Genomic DNA, 17,500 nt, shown 5'->3' with positions numbered 1-17,500 from the left:
ACATAAAGCAACAATTCTGACCTTCAAAAAACTTCAGTAGGGTGGGCCAAAAACCAATTGACTGTGAAATGTCCAGTGTTATTGATAAGGGCTGTAAGAATATCGAAACTAAAGCCCTACATAAAGCAATTGACTGTGAAATGTCTAGTGTTATTGATAAGGGCTGTAAGAATATCGAAACTAAAGCCCTACATAAAGCAATTGACTGTGAAATGTCTAGTGTTATTGATAAGGGCTGTAAGAATATCGAAACTAAAGCCCTACATAAAGCAATTGACTGTGAAATGTCTAGTGTTATTGATAAGGGCTGTAAGAATATCGAAAGCCTTGCAAGCATCAGTGTTGTTTGGTGTCGGCATTTAACGAAATGCCAGAACTTATTTCAACTCGCCGAAATTTTGCCGTCATTTCGGCAAACCTTGTTTGTTATGTTTGGGGATAGTTGACAACAAAGACCGTCGAAAACTTCCGAAATTTTGCGGAAGAAAAGAAACCCTCACAACATTCCTGCCTTCGAAAAACTCTACCGGTGCGACCCAAGAAACAAGTAACCTCGTTTCTTCTTGTGGTATTGATAGGGGCTCTAAAAAAAGAAATACGAACATGATACATGGTTTTTGTTCTAAAAAAAGCATTAAACATCGCCCAAAGAAACGCGTGAAAGCCTAATGTCTGCATGCAGTTATTGCCTAATACTCTAGAAAGCCTTAACAAAATCAGTAATTTTAACAATCAGAAAACTGTAACAGCGACCTAAGAAACAAGTGAACGCGTTGCAGAATGATTTTAGAAAGCCATACAAAATAGTTAAATTTGACATTATTAAAACTGCAGCTGTGATCAAGTAGCATTGTTGCGTCTGGTGTTATTGAAAGGCCTGTCAGAACATTGAAAGCCTGACAACAGGCGTTAACCTTGACCTGCAAGGGATGTTGTTTGCCGTTGACAGTCTGCAAATCGCAAAACTTATTTCAAATGGTCAAAAATCTTGCCATGCTTTCGACAGAATTGTGGTGGTTTTTTTAACGGTTGAGAAAAGTTTATGCCAAGCACAGCCAAAAACTTTCGAAAACAGTCAACACATGTATGTCCATTTTGGCGAATTGACCGAAGCAAATAAGTCCCAGAAGACACCACTATAAGCCGTAGGCTTGTTGTTGTTTTCATATAATAAAGTTGTATGAATTGAATTGAATTGAATTAATAAATATATGTAAATCTCATATATAAGTAAATGGAAATGAAACATTGTTTAAGTATAAATAAGTCCTTGTAACATCCCAGCCTTCTAATAGCTTCAGCCGAGTGATCCAAGCACGACGTAGCTTAGTTGCGTCTAGAGTTAGTTAAAACAAAACTCAAATATTGTTCGTCAAACTATAATGCAGCGAAACCCCAGTAGAATACTGAACACCTTGCGCTAATTTTGACCTTCTTGAAATCTTAAGTCGGGAGACCCAACAAAAAAATCGCCGCGATGCGTCTAGTGGTATTAACTGGGGCTGTTGGAATGTGCAAGGCCTTACACGAAGCATTCGCTATGGCTTTCTTACAACTTAAGGGGCGATCAAAGAGACAAATGACTGCGTTGTGTCTAGTATCATTGATAACAGAACCCCAATCAAATATTTAAAACCATCCATCGATGTTGACCTTGTTTCAACTTCTGCACAAGTAGCCGTTTAATTAAGTCTCAATAGAATATTGAAAGGTTTGACCTTCTTACAACTTCAGAGTTGACCCAAGAATCAAGGGGCTACGATCAATGCTCCCAGTGTCATTGATAACAAAATCCCATAAAACCTAGTAAATATTACATTAACTTTAACCTAGTTTCAACTTCAGCTGGGAAAAATGAAGTGACCACATTAATTTTGACCGTCTTCTTCTTCTTCTTCTTCTTCTTCTGCGTTCATGGGCTGAAACGGGATTCGTGTTTTTTTTTAGCACGACTGGCTAGTTACGTGTATAACCGTTTTTACCCTGCCATTTAGGCAGTCATACGCCGCTTTCTGGGAATGACCTTCTCGAAACCTTAGCGTTGACCCAACAACAGTGCCGCGTTGTGTCTAGTGTTATTCATACACAGCCTGTCAGAACTGATGGCGATATTTTTCAACCCCACTCAGGCCGTGTTGAAACAGGCTAAGACGCTTATAGACCGAATCAGACAGGGCGACGATGGGATATTGATCATCGAGGGAAACTGTTGCTCAGCGTGTGCTTTGCTGTCGTAGATGGAGTGTTGTGTTGGACAACGGTTGGAGTGTCGGTACAAGTGCCAGGGTAACTTGTTCAGTAAGCTATGAGATTTGCATGGGCAGTTTGAAGCTGGGTGTGTGTGTGTGTGTGTGTGTGTGGGGGGGGGGGGGTCAGAGCGGGGCGAAGGGGGGGGGATGAGGGGAAGGGGGGGGGGGGGTGCAGAACCAATACTGTCGATAGACGCAGATACCGCTGAAGATGAGTCTAGCCATAAAGAGTGATAAGGTGAGAAGGAGACGAAAAGAATTTTGACCAAAAAAGGGACAGTGGCGCGGGGGGTTTGGGAGGTAGGATAGAGTGGGGTTGGAGGATTGTCAGAACCCTTACTGTCGATAAACTCAGCGATTGCTGAACATTTGTCTAAGGTGAGACGAAGTCAAGAAGAAGAAGGAGACGGACGAAGGGGATGAGGAGCAGGAAGAAACAAAGACCAATACATCCCTTTGCAAAGGTAACACCGTCATCATGTTGTTTCGCTATTAAAGTGCCGTTCACATGGCACACTTACAACCAACTTTCCCCCATAGTTGTTGAGGCAAACATATTTTGCGCAGACTTTTATCCCGTGTACTGATTGGTTAGCTCTAGTCAAACTAACTTCCTGCATTAGAAGGAAGCTGAACTGGCCTTTGAGTCTGCCGAGAATCGCCGCTTAAAACTTGTTTGAGCGTGTGCGATGTTCCCATAAGGCAGCGATTTTCATTTGACCTTGTGCCGACTAAAATCGATTGGAAGTTTGGGGAAAGTAGGTGGAAAGTCTGCCATGTGAACAGAACTTAAGACAACCGAGGAAGAAGAGGGGGAGCGGAGAGAGCAATAATGCTAACGTTTAGCGCAAGTGGAGAGTAGTAGGAAAGAGGTATGCCTCAGCCCTTGTTTATTTGCGCAGCTGCGCAGCCGCGCAGCCGTATTTTGATAGAAGGTTATAGGTTAAGGTGCCTGTGTTTAAGTAGTGATAAGGAGATATTGCGCATAAACGGTTTATTGCGTTTTATATTTTGTCATGTGATTTCATGTGCCTGTACCTGTTGCTCGGTACTAATGACCACTCCAGCTGGGGTAAGCACCAATAAAAAGCAGTCATTGCCCCCATAGGGTCAATGACTGCTTTTTTTTATTTTATTTTTTTTATTTTTTTTTATTTTTTTATTTTTTTTTTATTGGGGATGCTTATCGCGGCTGGAGTACTGAGCCGCCTCCTTTCTATTGACAGTAATTGACCCTCCCTCTGTGTTTTCACGGGCTTGGGACCGTTTTGACAGGGTATGTCAAAGCCACATTGGGGTTTTTTGGGGTTAAACAAGACGAGTATTATTTACAGAAGCCAAACATGGTTTAACAAATTTATTTACAAAAAAAACGACAAAGTTGTTTGGCATTGGAATGTTAACCATATCACAGGCGGCGGTATTACAGTCAAAAAGAAAGAGCCCCATTAGACGGGTATCACAGTCAAAAAAGAAAGAGACCCGTTAGACGGGTGTAGGCAGGGTTGAAACCCCATCAGAAGCGATCACACGCTTGATGTAGAAAAACGAGAGTGACTTTCTGGTTTGGGAATAGGTGAACATAGACTTTCCGTCTGTCTTGAAACCAGTGTTTGTACCGCCACCACTTTCTTGCGTTAGAAGCACCTGTTGGTAAGACTCTTTTGTCAGTTTGTTTTGGTTTTTGTTCAAACCTTTTGAACTAAATTTACTTCCACTGTCCCCCTCACAAAAGTAGGTTTTAGAACACAGACCAATAAACGCATTTCCTTGGTATTCGGTTTTAAAGAGACCGGGTGTTCGTTTGTCATAGTGGACACGCGCTGTAGAGGCCTGACAGAGAGTCGGGTCCCATGGGGCGTTAGCTAAACGGGTGTTTTGGAAGGCTGCCTCGTGTTGGTCACAGGCTTGTGCAGGGAACCATTGGTTATACACTTGGTAAAACTGCTCTCGTAGTTCAGGACGAACTACCTCTTCTAACGTTGAAGCGCTAAGCGCCATGTATAGAGAATCTGTATCCATTTCCAAAAGCTGGTAGTCGGCTCTGGACACAAACTTATCTAGAAAATCAAAATGAAACTCCAACATGCGTAGTTTAGCGTACTGGTAAACAAAGTAACCAATCTGAGAGGGAAGTGACCAGTTGATTTTTTTTTTAGCCATCTCTACTTCAGTGACAGAATCTGTTACTTCTGTTAGTTTTTGAAAACGACCATTGTTGATCAGTTTTGAGGCCTCATCAGACAAAACGTAATGAATATCACGATGGTTGGCCACGTTAGTTAAGGTTTTCCCGTAGGCTGAGTTACCGAGCAGTTTGAAAGTTTCAGCTAAGATAGCTTTTGATGGGTCTTGGTCCCCTGCTCGTCTTGCGTTTGAAACGCTGTCACCAAACTGACGGAAACAGGTTTTGGGTTGATACTCCACGATCAGCGTGATGTTTTTAACAACCAACCCGTGCTGCACGTACCAAAACAAGAGGGGTGTGGCTAGCAGAATTTGTTCACCGTGGTAACTCCCAACAAGTGTGCGGCGTGGTTGAGATAAGAGCTTGTGTTTTTCAGCGTAGTCTTTCATAAAATCCCCGATCTGTTCTCGGCTGACAGACTCATTTTTGAAAATAGGCTGCATTTCACTGAAATGTTCTTTTAGATGATCAGGTACATAAATATCACACTGTACCAACCCGAACAAAGTTTTGTTTTGCACCGCGTCTAAGACAGTTTGATCTGTGATGGTAGAAGGATGCCGGAAGGGTTTAAGTGTCGGAAAACGACCTTGTAGAAAAGTCTGAATGGAGGTGTTTTGTTTTTTGTCTGCGTGCCATTCACACTCCCATTTTTCGACGACAGTCACACCCACTTCCTCACGTAGGTATTTGGTGATGTTGGTTGTATGTTCTCTGAGTTCAACTAGTGTTTTTCCGGTGACAGGGTTAGACGTTTTACCGGCGGTCACAGAACAGTCATGCCCGTGGAACAAACATCCGTGAAACTGATAGCAAATTTGATTTGCGGCATCCCATCCATCAACCCTAATCTTTTTTCGACCAAGGGCCTTCTCTTTCGCGTTAAACTTATGTTGGAGATGGATCTGTTTTGATGCCATGACCCACTCCAACCATTCCCGAGCTAGCTGACCGTAGGGATCTGTTTTTTCCGCTTTAAAAGCGTTTTCTTTTCTACGAATGACAGGGTGCTCTGTGGGCATGTCTTGCATGAGTGCAGCTAAATACAGCGCATTTGCATCAAATCCCTGAACAGACTGTACCGGCTTGTCTTGTTTACCACGAATGTATGTTTTGTCTTTTTCGTGGTATCTGTGAAAGACAATAGACGGACCCCCGACAATGTTCTTTCGCAAAAGTGCGTGAACGTCTTTTTGTTTTTCGTTAAAAAGTGAAAAGTAGGTATCTGAAGACAACGTGTCAAACAGATACTTCAGTGTCACACCGGGGACAGAAATACCGTCTTTCAGCAAATCAACTCGCAGACTAGCGTACATACTAATCTGATGCTGCAAAGCAACCAGAAACGGCCCTGTATCTAGGTTGTTGTACCACACCAAAAAATCCTTCAAAGTCGTCATTTTGTTTTCAGTCCACACACGCTGACAAAAAGCGTACTCTGTAGCAGAAATATTTGAGTTTTTGAGCTTACTAAAAAAAGCTGCATGGGGTGGGAGTTCTCTTTCGTCTAGTGTACTTAGACTAGTGACGTATTCATAGCAGAAAAAACCCTTTTCCTCTTCGACACCGAACGCCTTGAGGTACTTGGAATAACTAAAACCTGGCGCAAGAAAATTGTTGATATCGAGAAACCGAAGTTTGTCTGTACAAAGACACATATACTGGTTGTTTCGTTTAACAACAAACTTGAAAGGGGGTCTTTTAGGGGCCTTCTTTTTTCCCTCTGTTTTGACTTCTTTGTCTTCTTCTTCTTCTTCTTTCTCTTCCTCTTCTTCTTCTTCACACACGGTATCAAAACCATCTGGTTCAAAAACAGGGTCTGTTTGACTTTCGTCTTTTGGAAGATCGTTATGGGCTGTTTTGTCTTTGACAAACTTTTCAATGAGAAAAGGTTTGATCACATTCAGATCGTAGCGAGAAGAATTGAAACCTACGACAGGCAGTTCTTGTAAATACTCATATAATTTCTGTCTGAGTCTTTCTACGGGGATGTTGAGGCTATCTGTCTCTTGTTGTTGTGTCTCTTCGATCTCAGTCAACTGGTCAAACACATCTTTAAATTCTTCACAAAGAAGGGCGCAGGAGGCTTCAGAGATACGTTCTAGGTAGTTAACCATGCTATCCACTAGTTCTTGAGAGTCACCTTTACTCACAAAACAGGTTGGTTCTGTGAAATGGGGAACATTACTGCATACAGAAACAGAAAGAGGAATATGTTTTGCTGTATACTGTGTACAGTTAGACTCAGCCGATTTTGTCTGTGGCAAGTTATCTGTGTCAAAAAACACCTCAAAATCAAACGTCGCTCTGTAGGGAAAAACAAAATCTGTGGCTACCTGAACACCGTGGTTTTGTAGCTGTTGAAAAATGTTTTGAGGTGGTGAGTAAACCCCGCCTTTCAAGGTTTCTTTTGAGCCCTCACCCTGACAAGTCTGTTCATGTCGATTCATTTTAAACAAAGACGACCAGAGTTTCCCGCATTTGGAACAAGCCAACGCATGACCGAGTTTATCAATGTCTAAAATGTACATGAAATGGTCTTTGTAACGCAAGAGACGCATAACGCCAGAATGTTTGTAAGCGCTACGACGCAGAGGAACGAGACAGACAGGTGTTTGGTTCTCGTCAAACTCAAACACATCTATGTTCACCTTAAATTCAGATTCAATCGACTCAAGTTGAAACAAAGTGACCCCCGGAAAGTGGACAGGGGGAGAATGTCCGGCCCACTGTTTGAACAAGGTTTTTGTGGGTTTTTGCAAAGAATGACGCGAGGCTCCTTTGTGCAAAGCAAGACAGCGAAAGAGACACAGACCATCAGTATAAGGAAAATGCTGATTCTCATCTTTTTGGAGTTTGTGCAAGAACGGTGTGTTTGTGATGTAGTCAGGTAGACTACCACAGGCACATCCGATAGGAAAGTCAGTCAAAGGCGTGACATAGAAACTGGAAGACATGATGGTATGAACAGCATACCGAGAGTTTGGGCGTTCGAGTCTAACTTGTTCTAGAATGTCATGGTCACTGATTTCACCGAGAAAAGAAAGAAAGTCCTGCTTTGAGTTGATCAGGCGCGGTCGTTGTAAGACAGAGTGGTTATTGACTGAGGCGTGAAAGAAAGACAAGTCACCCGACTCTTTGTTTTTGAGAAGAAAAGAGTGAGAAAAATTGATTTTGAAGCGCTTGTTTTGTTCATGGAACAGATCAAGAAGCGACTCGTCCCAATCAGGGAAATCAGAACAAGGGTTCCAGAGAATGGTATAGGTTGACTGAAGTTTACCAGGCCGCTTATGAGTTTTAACAGAATTCCAATGCTTTTCGTACATTTGTCTTTCTTCAAAAGGTAACTTTTTGATTTTTTCTTTTTCTAGACTTCGTTTGTTTAATCCCTTTTTGGGGGGAGGGGCATCCTGTGAAGGCGAACTTTTTCTTTTCTGTCCGCCTGTCGGCACTGGTGGTGGAGGTGTCCGACTCGCGGTATCTTGACAGTTTTTGTTTGAGTTTTCATGACGAGCAAGGCCGTGTTTTCTGCTAAACGACTTGCCGCACATAGCACAGAGAAAAGGTCTGGCTTTGTTATGGGCTTCGTTAACATGAGCGTTAAGGTTTTTGGTCTGTGTAAAAACCTGTCCACAGTGCGGGCATTGGTTACGCTGCAATAAAAAAAAAACTATGTCTGAGCTACAAAAAAAAAACAATATAAAAAAAACATCTTACATAAAAACATTTATTTTTCTAAAAAGCTATGTCTGAGAAAAAAAGTAACACTCTACCTTTATTTTTTTTATCTTTACAAAAACAAAATCAACTTACCAAAACTGTTGAGGCTGGTTGTGGTGTTGAGTCAGCGTCACTGCTGCTGCTGCTGTTGGTCGCCATAGTTTTTTGTTCACCACCACCCACTTGTAAAGTCGAAGAGACACGCAAGAGTTAGCCCCAGAAGAAGCTTATTTATACCCCTCTTTGCCCGCATCACCGCCGTATTCTAACTACGCGTTTCTATTTTTAGGTGCTGACCAATCAACAAGTTCTAACATGTTTAGGTCTTGCGTCTCTGTGGTGCAATAACTCAGGCGTAAGCACCCAATGACCCCCTCTGGAGGTTTACCGGAGACGGGGCTCCGCGAAGCGCAGGGATACCGTTTAATTGCCTTACTCTGACACCCCCCTGACAGGACACCAAACTACATAGCTATTAAAGAGAGAGGGCTCCGCGAAGCGCAGAGAAAGTGTGTGTGTGTGAATGAGTGTGTGGTGTGTGTGTGTGTGTGTGTGACAGTGTATGTGTGTGTGTGTGTGTGTGTGAGTGTGTGTGTGTGTGTGTGTGTGTGACAGTGTATGTGTGTGTGTGTGTGTGTGAGTGTGTGTGTGTGTGTGTGTGTGTGTGTGTGACAGTGTGTGTGTGACAGTGTGTGTGTGTGTGTGTGTGTGTGTGTGTGAGTGTGTGTGTGTGTGTGTGTGTGTGTGTGTATTGGATGGTAAAAAAAAGACTAACATGACTAGTTAGTTTTGAATATAAAATTTAAAGTAGATGGGGTTTTTTTTGGTTTTTTGTTTGTTTTTTGTTTTGTGTGTGTGTTTGTTTTGAGCTAATAAATAAAGATAAGGATAGGATCTTAGTTTAGTATGTGAAAATGGATCCAAGGTGGAAACATCCTTTTACCTGTGTGATTGCCGGTCCCACAGGGAGTGGGAAGACTCATTTTGTCAAACAATATTTGAATCACTTACAAGCTATGATGACACCCCCTCCAGAGGAATTGATTTGGTGTTATGGGGCGTGGCAGTCTGGTTACAATGAGATGAGACATGTGACGTTTGTGGAGGGTTTACCCGACGTGGAACAGTGGACAGGGGTCAAAAGGCGACTGGTCATCATTGATGATTTGATGAGTGAGACAAACGACAAGGTCACACAACTATTCACCAAAGAAAGTCATCATCGGAATCTGAGTGTAATGTATATTGTACAGAACCTGTTCGGAAAAAACAAAGAGCAGAGGACGATCAGTTTGAACAGTCACTACCTGGTGGTGTTTAAAAACCCACGGGATGCTTCACAGATCAACCATCTGGCCAAGCAGATGTACCCTGGGAAGTTAAAGTATGTCCAAGAGGCATTTAAAAATGCAATTCGTTTCACAGAAGTATAAAACAGCACCTGTTAAAGTTTGCCTCGCTAATAAAGAAACAGTTTGGTAAGTTTTGTACGGACAACCCCAAAAGAAAACACCCAAAGGTAGGCTACAGGTTGGTGATCGTGTGAGACTAAGTAAAACACGATGACTCTTTAAAAAAGGTTATTTACCGGCGTGGTCAGAAGAATTATTTACAGTTAGCAGTGAGTTGAAAACAACTCCAGTGACCGATAAGCTGAAAGACGCTCACGCAGAAGAACTACAAGGTAGTTTTTTTTTACAAAGAAGAACTACAAAAAGTAGGAGAGAAAGAAATGTATTGTATTGACAAAGTTTTAATGTGATGACCCACGGACTAAACCCTGCTTACCTAACGGTGATTACACACACCTCTTTGTTTGTCAGAAAATCAAAACTAAATCCAGCTGTAAGTCTTGCTCACACAAAAACCCTAGAGAGCTCCACAGCCAAATACCCTCTAAAAAGAGTAGTTATGAAATCTTACGGGAGCCCGCGTGGAAACCTTAGTGCTGTTTTAGACAACTTGTTTCTCAGGTAGCTACCAAGACGCGTTGTAGTAGGACTGGGAGAAAGCGCTGCGTTTAACGGTAGCTACACCAAAAAGCCATTCAACTTTTAAAACCCACAACTTGAATTTTCTCTGCCTCTATGTTGATGGAAAACAAGTCCCTGCAAAACCACTAACACCAGACTTTGAAAACAGACAGTATGTGGGAAGCTTCTTTAGTTTGACCACAGGAACAGGGGTGGGTGTTGGTGACGTCGGTAACAGAATTGTCTATGAAGACTACCCCGGAGGCTATACGCTGTATGTATTTGACCTGTCACCGTCAATGTTGAGTGGAGACCAGATTGAGCTGATGCGCTGTGGGAGTTTGCGTCTGGAACTAAAGTTTAGTGCACCCCTGACAGAGCCTGCTCACGTTATTGTGTATGCAGAAATGGACTCGTTGCTAGAAATTGATCGGAGTAGGCAGGTTATCACTGATTTTACATCATGAATGGTCTAGAGATCTCTCGCCTACTGTTAAGACACCCCTTGGCAAGACGGCCGTTTATGGGTGTTTACACCAGAGACCAACTTCCTTCTGAGATAAATTTACTTCACCCCTCGTCTTACGGCATAAACACAGACCCAGCACATAAGGTTGGGTCTCATTGGGTTGGTGTGTATTATGCTGGTCAGGGGAATATTGAATATTTTGATAGTTTTGGTTTTAAACCGAATCACAAAGACATTGAAGGTGTTTTTTTTATTTGTTTTTTTTTATGCGTCATTGGTTTGTGTTCTAAAACCAACGAACAGGTATTACAGGGGATGTTAAGTTCTACTTGTGGTTTGTTTGCAATGTATTTCATCATCAAAAAGAGTCAAGGTACAAGACTCCGTGACATCATTTCTATTTTTAACCCCCAAAACCCCGGTGTAAATGACCGTAAGCTCATAGCACTTTTTTCAAAGATGCGTTAACGCAACAAGTCTAAAGCTGTTGTTGTAAAAAATAGTAACTGATGTCATAGTGTAAGGAGGTTATGTATAAAGATGGTGTTGTCTAATTTTTTTTTTTTACTAAATCCCCTGAGCGAGTCACAAAGTTAGCAGTGTGTTGAAAACAACTCCAGTGACCGATAAGCTGAAAGACGCTAACGCAAAATAACTACAAGGTAGTTTTTTTTTTTTACAAAGAAGAACTACAAAACGTAGGAGAGAAAGAAATGTATCGTATTGACAAAGTTTTAATGTGATGAGCCACGGATTAACCCTGCTTACCTAGCGGTGGTTACACACGCCTCTTTGTTTGTCAGAAAAGCAAAACTAAATCCAGCTGTAAGTCTTGTTCACGCAAAAGCCCTGGAGAGGTCCACAGCCAAATACCCTCTAAAAAGAGTAGTTATGAAATCTTACGGGACCCCGCGTGGAAACCATAGTGCTGTTTTAGACAATTTGTTTCTCAGGCAGCCACCAACACGCGTTGTAGTAGGACTAGTAGAGAGCGCTGCGTTTAACGGTAGCTACACAAAAAAAAAACATTCAACTTTTAAAACCCACAACTTGAATTTTCTCTGCCTCTATGTTGATGGAAAACAAGCCCCTGCAAAACCACTAACACCAGACTTTTGAAAACAGACAGTATGTGGGAAGTTTCTTTAGTTTGACCGCAGGAACAGGAGTGGGTGTTGGTGACGCCGGTAACAGAATTGTCTATGAATACTACTGTGGGAGTTTGCGTCTGGGACTAAAAGTTTAGTGCACCCCTGGTAGAGCCTGTTCACTTTATTGTGTATGCAGAAATGGCCTCGTTGCTAGAAAATGATCGGAGTAGGCAGGTTATCACTGATTTTACATCATGAATGGACTAGAGATCTCTCGCCTACTGTTAAGACACCCCGTGGCAAGACGGTCGTTTATGGGTGTTTACACCAGAGACCAACTTCCTTCTGAGATAAATTTACTTCACCCCTCGTCTTACGGCATAAACACAGACCCAGCACATAAGGTTGGGTCTCATTGGGTTGGTGTGTATTATGCTGGTCAGGGGAATATTGAATATTTTGATAGTTTTGGTTTTAAACCGAAGCACAAAGACATTGAAGGTGTTTGTTTTTTATGTGTCATTGGTTTGTGTTCTAAAACCAACGAACAGGTATTACAGGGGATGTTAAGTTCTACTTGTGGTTTGTTTGCAATGTATTTCATCATCAAAAAGAGTCAAGGTACAAGGCTCCGTGACATAATTTCTTTTTTTTAACCCCCCAAAACCCTGTTGTAAATGACCGTAAGTTCATAACACTTTTTTAGAGATGCGTTAACGCAACAAGTCTAAAGCTGTTGTTGTAAAAAATAGTAACTGATGTCATAGTGTAAGGAGGTTATATATAAAGATGGTGTTGGCTAATTTTTTTTTACTAAATTCCCTGATCGAGCCACAAGACAACACCGCCTACTCTACACTACAGTCTACAAAGACAGTCTCCTAGAGGTAAAAGATGTTTAACACTTTTGTTGTTGTTGTTGCTGAGAACGACAAAAGAGATGTTTGACGAGAAAGAGCCTCTGTTTAGCTCACCGCTACCCGAACCTGATATGTTTCCTTGGTTTTCACCAAGGAAACAGAAAGAACAGACGCGTGCGACCAAGTCAAAGAGGGGTGGTCTTGGCCAGTAAAGAATTTACTCGCCTGATCAAAGTCCGAGAAAGACTGTTGACGCGACTTAAAACACAAACAGAAGTTGTAGCTATAGAAGTTTAAAAAAAACCACCAGACGTGTCAGAAGAGTCCAGAACAAAAAGAAGAAACACCAGCAGACGAACTACCTCACACACCTGTCAAATACTCGGAGAGCAGCAATCTGTTTGAAAACTGCTACCAGGAACCGGCTGGTGTGTCTACCTTCAACGACCTCGGTTACTATAACCCAACATTGTTAAATACGAAAGTCGCCCCACGCCAAGTTATGGGAGCGCCCCTTAAAAAGAGAAAATGTGTCGCTTTTTTACACACACTAATCGTGTAAGATATGTAGAAGAATTACAACACCTGGTACACGCGTATAACCATTCGTTTCACAGAAGTATAAAACATCACCTGTTAAAGTTTGCCTCGCTAACGAAGAAACAACGAAGAAGTTTGGTAAGTTTTGTACGGACAACCCCCAAAGAAAACACCCAAAGGTAGGCTACAGGTTGGTGATCGTGTGAGACTAAGTAAAACACGGTGACTCTTTAAAAAAAAGTTATTTACCTACGAGGACAGAAGAATTATTTACAGTTAGCAGTGTGTTGAAAACAACGCCAGTAACCCATAAGCTGAAAGACGCTCACGCAGAAGAACTACAAGGTAGTTTTTTTACAAAGAAAAACTACAAAAAATAGGAGAGAAAGAAATGTATCGTATTGACAAAGTTTTAATGTGATGACCCACGGATTAACCCTGCTTACCTAACGGTGGTTACACACGCCTCTTTTGTTTGTCAGAAAAGCAAAACTAAATCCAGCTGTAAGTCTTGTTCACGCAAAAGCCCTGGAGAGCAATCAAGTTATGGGAGCGCCCCTTAAAAAGAGAAAATGTTTCGCTTTTTTACACACACTAATCGTGTAAGATATGTAGAAGAATTACAACACCTGGTACACGCGTATAACCATTCGTTTCACAGAAGTATAAAACAGCACCTGTTAAAGTTTGCCTCGCTAATAAAGAAACAGTTTGGTAAGTTTTGTACGGACAACCCCAAAAGAAAACACCCAAAGGTAGGCTACAGGTTGGTGATCGTGTGAGACTAAGTAAAACACGACGACTCTTTAAAAAAGGTTATTTACCTGCGTGGTCAGAAGAATTATTTACAGTTAGCAGTGAGTTGAAAACAACTCCAGTGACCGATAAGCTGAAAGACGCTCACGCAGAAGAACTACAAGGTAGTTTTTTTTTTTTACAAAGAAGAACTACAAAAAGTAGGAGAGAAAGAAATGTATTGTATTGACAAAGTTTTAATGTGATGACCCACGGACTAAACCCTGCTTACCTAACGGTGATTACACACACCTCTTTGTTTGTCAGAAAATCAAAACTAAATCCAGCTGTAAGTCTTGCTCACACAAAAACCCTAGAGAGCTCCACAGCCAAATACCCTCTAAAAAGAGTAGTTATGAAATCTTACGGGAGCCCGCGTGGAAACCTTAGTGCTGTTTTAGACAACTTGTTTCTCAGGTAGCTACCAAGACGCGTTGTAGTAGGACTGGGAGAAAGCGCTGCGTTTAACGGTAGCTACACCAAAAAGCCATTCAACTTTTAAAACCCACAACTTGAATTTTCTCTGCCTCTATGTTGATGGAAAACAAGTCCCTGCAAAACCACTAACACCAGACTTTGAAAACAGACAGTATGTGGGAAGCTTCTTTAGTTTGACCACAGGAACAGGGGTGGGTGTTGGTGACGTCGGTAACAGAATTGTCTATGAAGACTACCCCGGAGGCTATACGCTGTATGTATTTGACCTGTCACCGTCAATGTTGAGTGGAGACCAGATTGAGCTGATGCGCTGTGGGAGTTTGCGTCTGGAACTAAAGTTTAGTGCACCCCTGACAGAGCCTGCTCACGTTATTGTGTATGCAGAAATGGACTCGTTGCTAGAAATTGATCGGAGTAGGCAGGTTATCACTGATTTTACATCATGAATGGTCTAGAGATCTCTCGCCTACTGTTAAGACACCCCTTGGCAAGACGGCCGTTTATGGGTGTTTACACCAGAGACCAACTTCCTTCTGAGATAAATTTACTTCACCCCTCGTCTTACGGCATAAACACAGACCCAGCACATAAGGTTGGGTCTCATTGGGTTGGTGTGTATTATGCTGGTCAGGGGAATATTGAATATTTTGATAGTTTTGGTTTTAAACCGAATCACAAAGACATTGAAGGTGTTTTTTTATTTGTTTTTTTTTATGCGTCATTGGTTTGTGTTCTAAAACCAACGAACAGGTATTACAGGGGATGTTAAGTTCTACTTGTGGTTTGTTTGCAATGTATTTCATCATCAAAAAGAGTCAAGGTACAAGACTCCGTGACATCATTTCTATTTTTAACCCCCAAAACCCCGGTGTAAATGACCGTAAGCTCATAGCACTTTTTTCAAAGATGCGTTAACGCAACAAGTCTAAAGCTGTTGTTGTAAAAAATAGTAACTGATGTCATAGTGTAAGGAGGTTATGTATAAAGATGGTGTTGTCTAATTTTATTTTTTTTACTAAATCCCCTGAGCGAGCCACAAGACAACACCACCTACTCTACACTACAGTCTACAAAGACAGTCTCCTAGAAGTAAAAGTTGTTTAACACTTTTGTTGTTGTTGTTGTTGAGAACGACAAAAGAGATGTTTGACGAGGAAGAGCCTCTGTTTAGCTCACCGCTACCCGAACCTGATATGTTTCCTTTGGGACGAACCATTTTCGCGAGTGTCAGAACGTGGTGAAAACTTGTGAAAATCCACATCAGACATTACACCACCCAAGGAAACAGAAAAAAACAGACACGTGCGACCAAGTCAAAGAGGGGTGGTCTTGGCCAGTAAAGAATTTACTCGCCTGATCAAAAGTCCGAGAAAGGCTGTTGAAGCGACTTAAAACACAAACAGAAGTTGTAGCTAGAGAAGTTAAAAAACACCACCAGACGTGTCAGAAGAGCCCAGAACAAAAAGAAGAAACACCAGCAGACGAACTACCTCACACACCTGTCAAATACTCGGAGAGCAGCAATCTGTTTGAAAACTGCTACCAGGAACCGGCTGGTATGTCTACCTTCAACGACCTCGGTAACTATAACCCAACATTGTAAAATACAAAAGTCACCCCACATCAAGTTATGGGAGTCCTTAAGACAAACAACCAAACTAGGACCTGGCTTTTTAAAAAAACATCTAAAGTAGACAAGTGTAAAACAACAAGACGGTGTTGAATACCAAAAAAATTATCATTGACAATCATGTTTTGGCTTTTTGTTTTAATGTATGTGTATGCAAAATGTTAATTTTTTTGGTTTTTAATACTCAAAAGACTGTTGTCACTTTTTATAATAAAATGATCATATTGAAAAGTTAATAACTATGTGTCTGTATAATTCTTGAAGGCTACCGTGAGCAGTTTTATGTGTTTTGTTACTCTTTACGTCTGACTTTTTAGTACCTTCTTGTTTGGCAGTACTTGTGTAAACGTGCGCATATGTGTGTGTGTGTGTGTGTGTGTGTGTGTGTGTGTGTGTGTGTGTGTGTGTGTGTGTGTGTGTGATCGGAGGTGTGTTTGTGTCAGTGTGTGTGTGTGTGTGTGTGTGTGTGCGTGTGTTTGCACTTACATTTTATTCCCACCACACATATAACCCTACCTCTTACATAGTCTATCAACAACAAAATAACAAAAACAAAATAACACCTATGTGGCTATGACATACCCTATCAAAACCTTGTGCGTGAACCCCACTGCCGGCAATCAAACACAGAGGGAGGGTCAATTACTGTCAATAGAAAGGAGGCGGCTCAGTAACCCAGCCGCGTTAAGCACCAATAAAAAAAGGCCGGGGGGGGGGGGGGGGGGGGGGGGGCAGTAATCCTGTTATTACCCCAGCTGGAGTGGTCATTAGTACCGAGCAACAGGTACAGGCACATGAAATCACATGACAAAATATAAAACGCAATAAACCGTTTATGCGCAATATCTCCTTATCACTACTTAAACACAGGCACCTTAACCTATAACCTTCTATCAAAATACGGCTGCGCGGCTGCGCAGCTGCGCAAATAAACAAGGGCTGAGGCATACCTTTTCCTTACTACTGTGGAGATCACAAAATGTTTCTTTCCTAAGAATTAATTTGTTTCAAATTGTATCGTCTGTCGACCTGTAGCAGAAGCACGGCTGACAAGGATGTTAGTACTTACTTTATCCACGATGATCAAACCGGAACTGCGTGTTGTTTCTTGTTGTAAATATATATTCCCTATCTTTACACTTTCGTAGCTATAGATCGACGAAATAGGGCTGTGTGAGACTATCCAATCACAACTACCGAATCCCGCCCCCACGTGTCTATCATAATATCAATAAGAACTAATATGTATCACAAGTGGCAGAGGCAGACAGCGAATTAGAGAAAGACAAATCGGGGTGAGAAAGGAAAAACGTTTTCAGAAAAGGTGGGAGATGTGTGTGTGTGTGTGTGTGTGTGTGTGTGTGTGTGTGTGTGTGTGTGTGTTCGCGCGTGTGTGTGTGTGTGTGTGTGTGTGTGTGTGTGTGTGTGTGTGTGTGTGTGTGTGTGTGTTCGTGTGTGTGTGTGTGTGTGTGTGTGTGTGTGTGTTCGCGTGTGTGTGTGTGTGTGTGTGTGTGTGTGTGTGTGAGTGTGTGTATGTGTGAGTGTGT

The 17,500-nt window shown here is 41.9% G+C and overlaps 1 protein-coding gene across 1 annotated transcript in view; it reads right to left on the bottom strand.

Moving 5' to 3' along the window:
• The window catches only part of LOC138966079 (orexin receptor type 2-like), a 302,367-nt gene that overhangs the window by 244,338 nt on the left and 40,529 nt on the right, over window positions 1-17,500 (bottom strand). The window lies entirely within an intron of this gene.

Source organism: Littorina saxatilis, linkage group LG5 (genome assembly GCF_037325665.1).
Source record: "Littorina saxatilis isolate snail1 linkage group LG5, US_GU_Lsax_2.0, whole genome shotgun sequence".
NCBI classification, from domain to species: Eukaryota; Metazoa; Mollusca; class Gastropoda; order Littorinimorpha; family Littorinidae; genus Littorina; species Littorina saxatilis.
The sequence above is the reverse complement of the archived record's forward strand: the minus strand, read 5'-3'. Positions and strand labels throughout refer to the sequence as shown.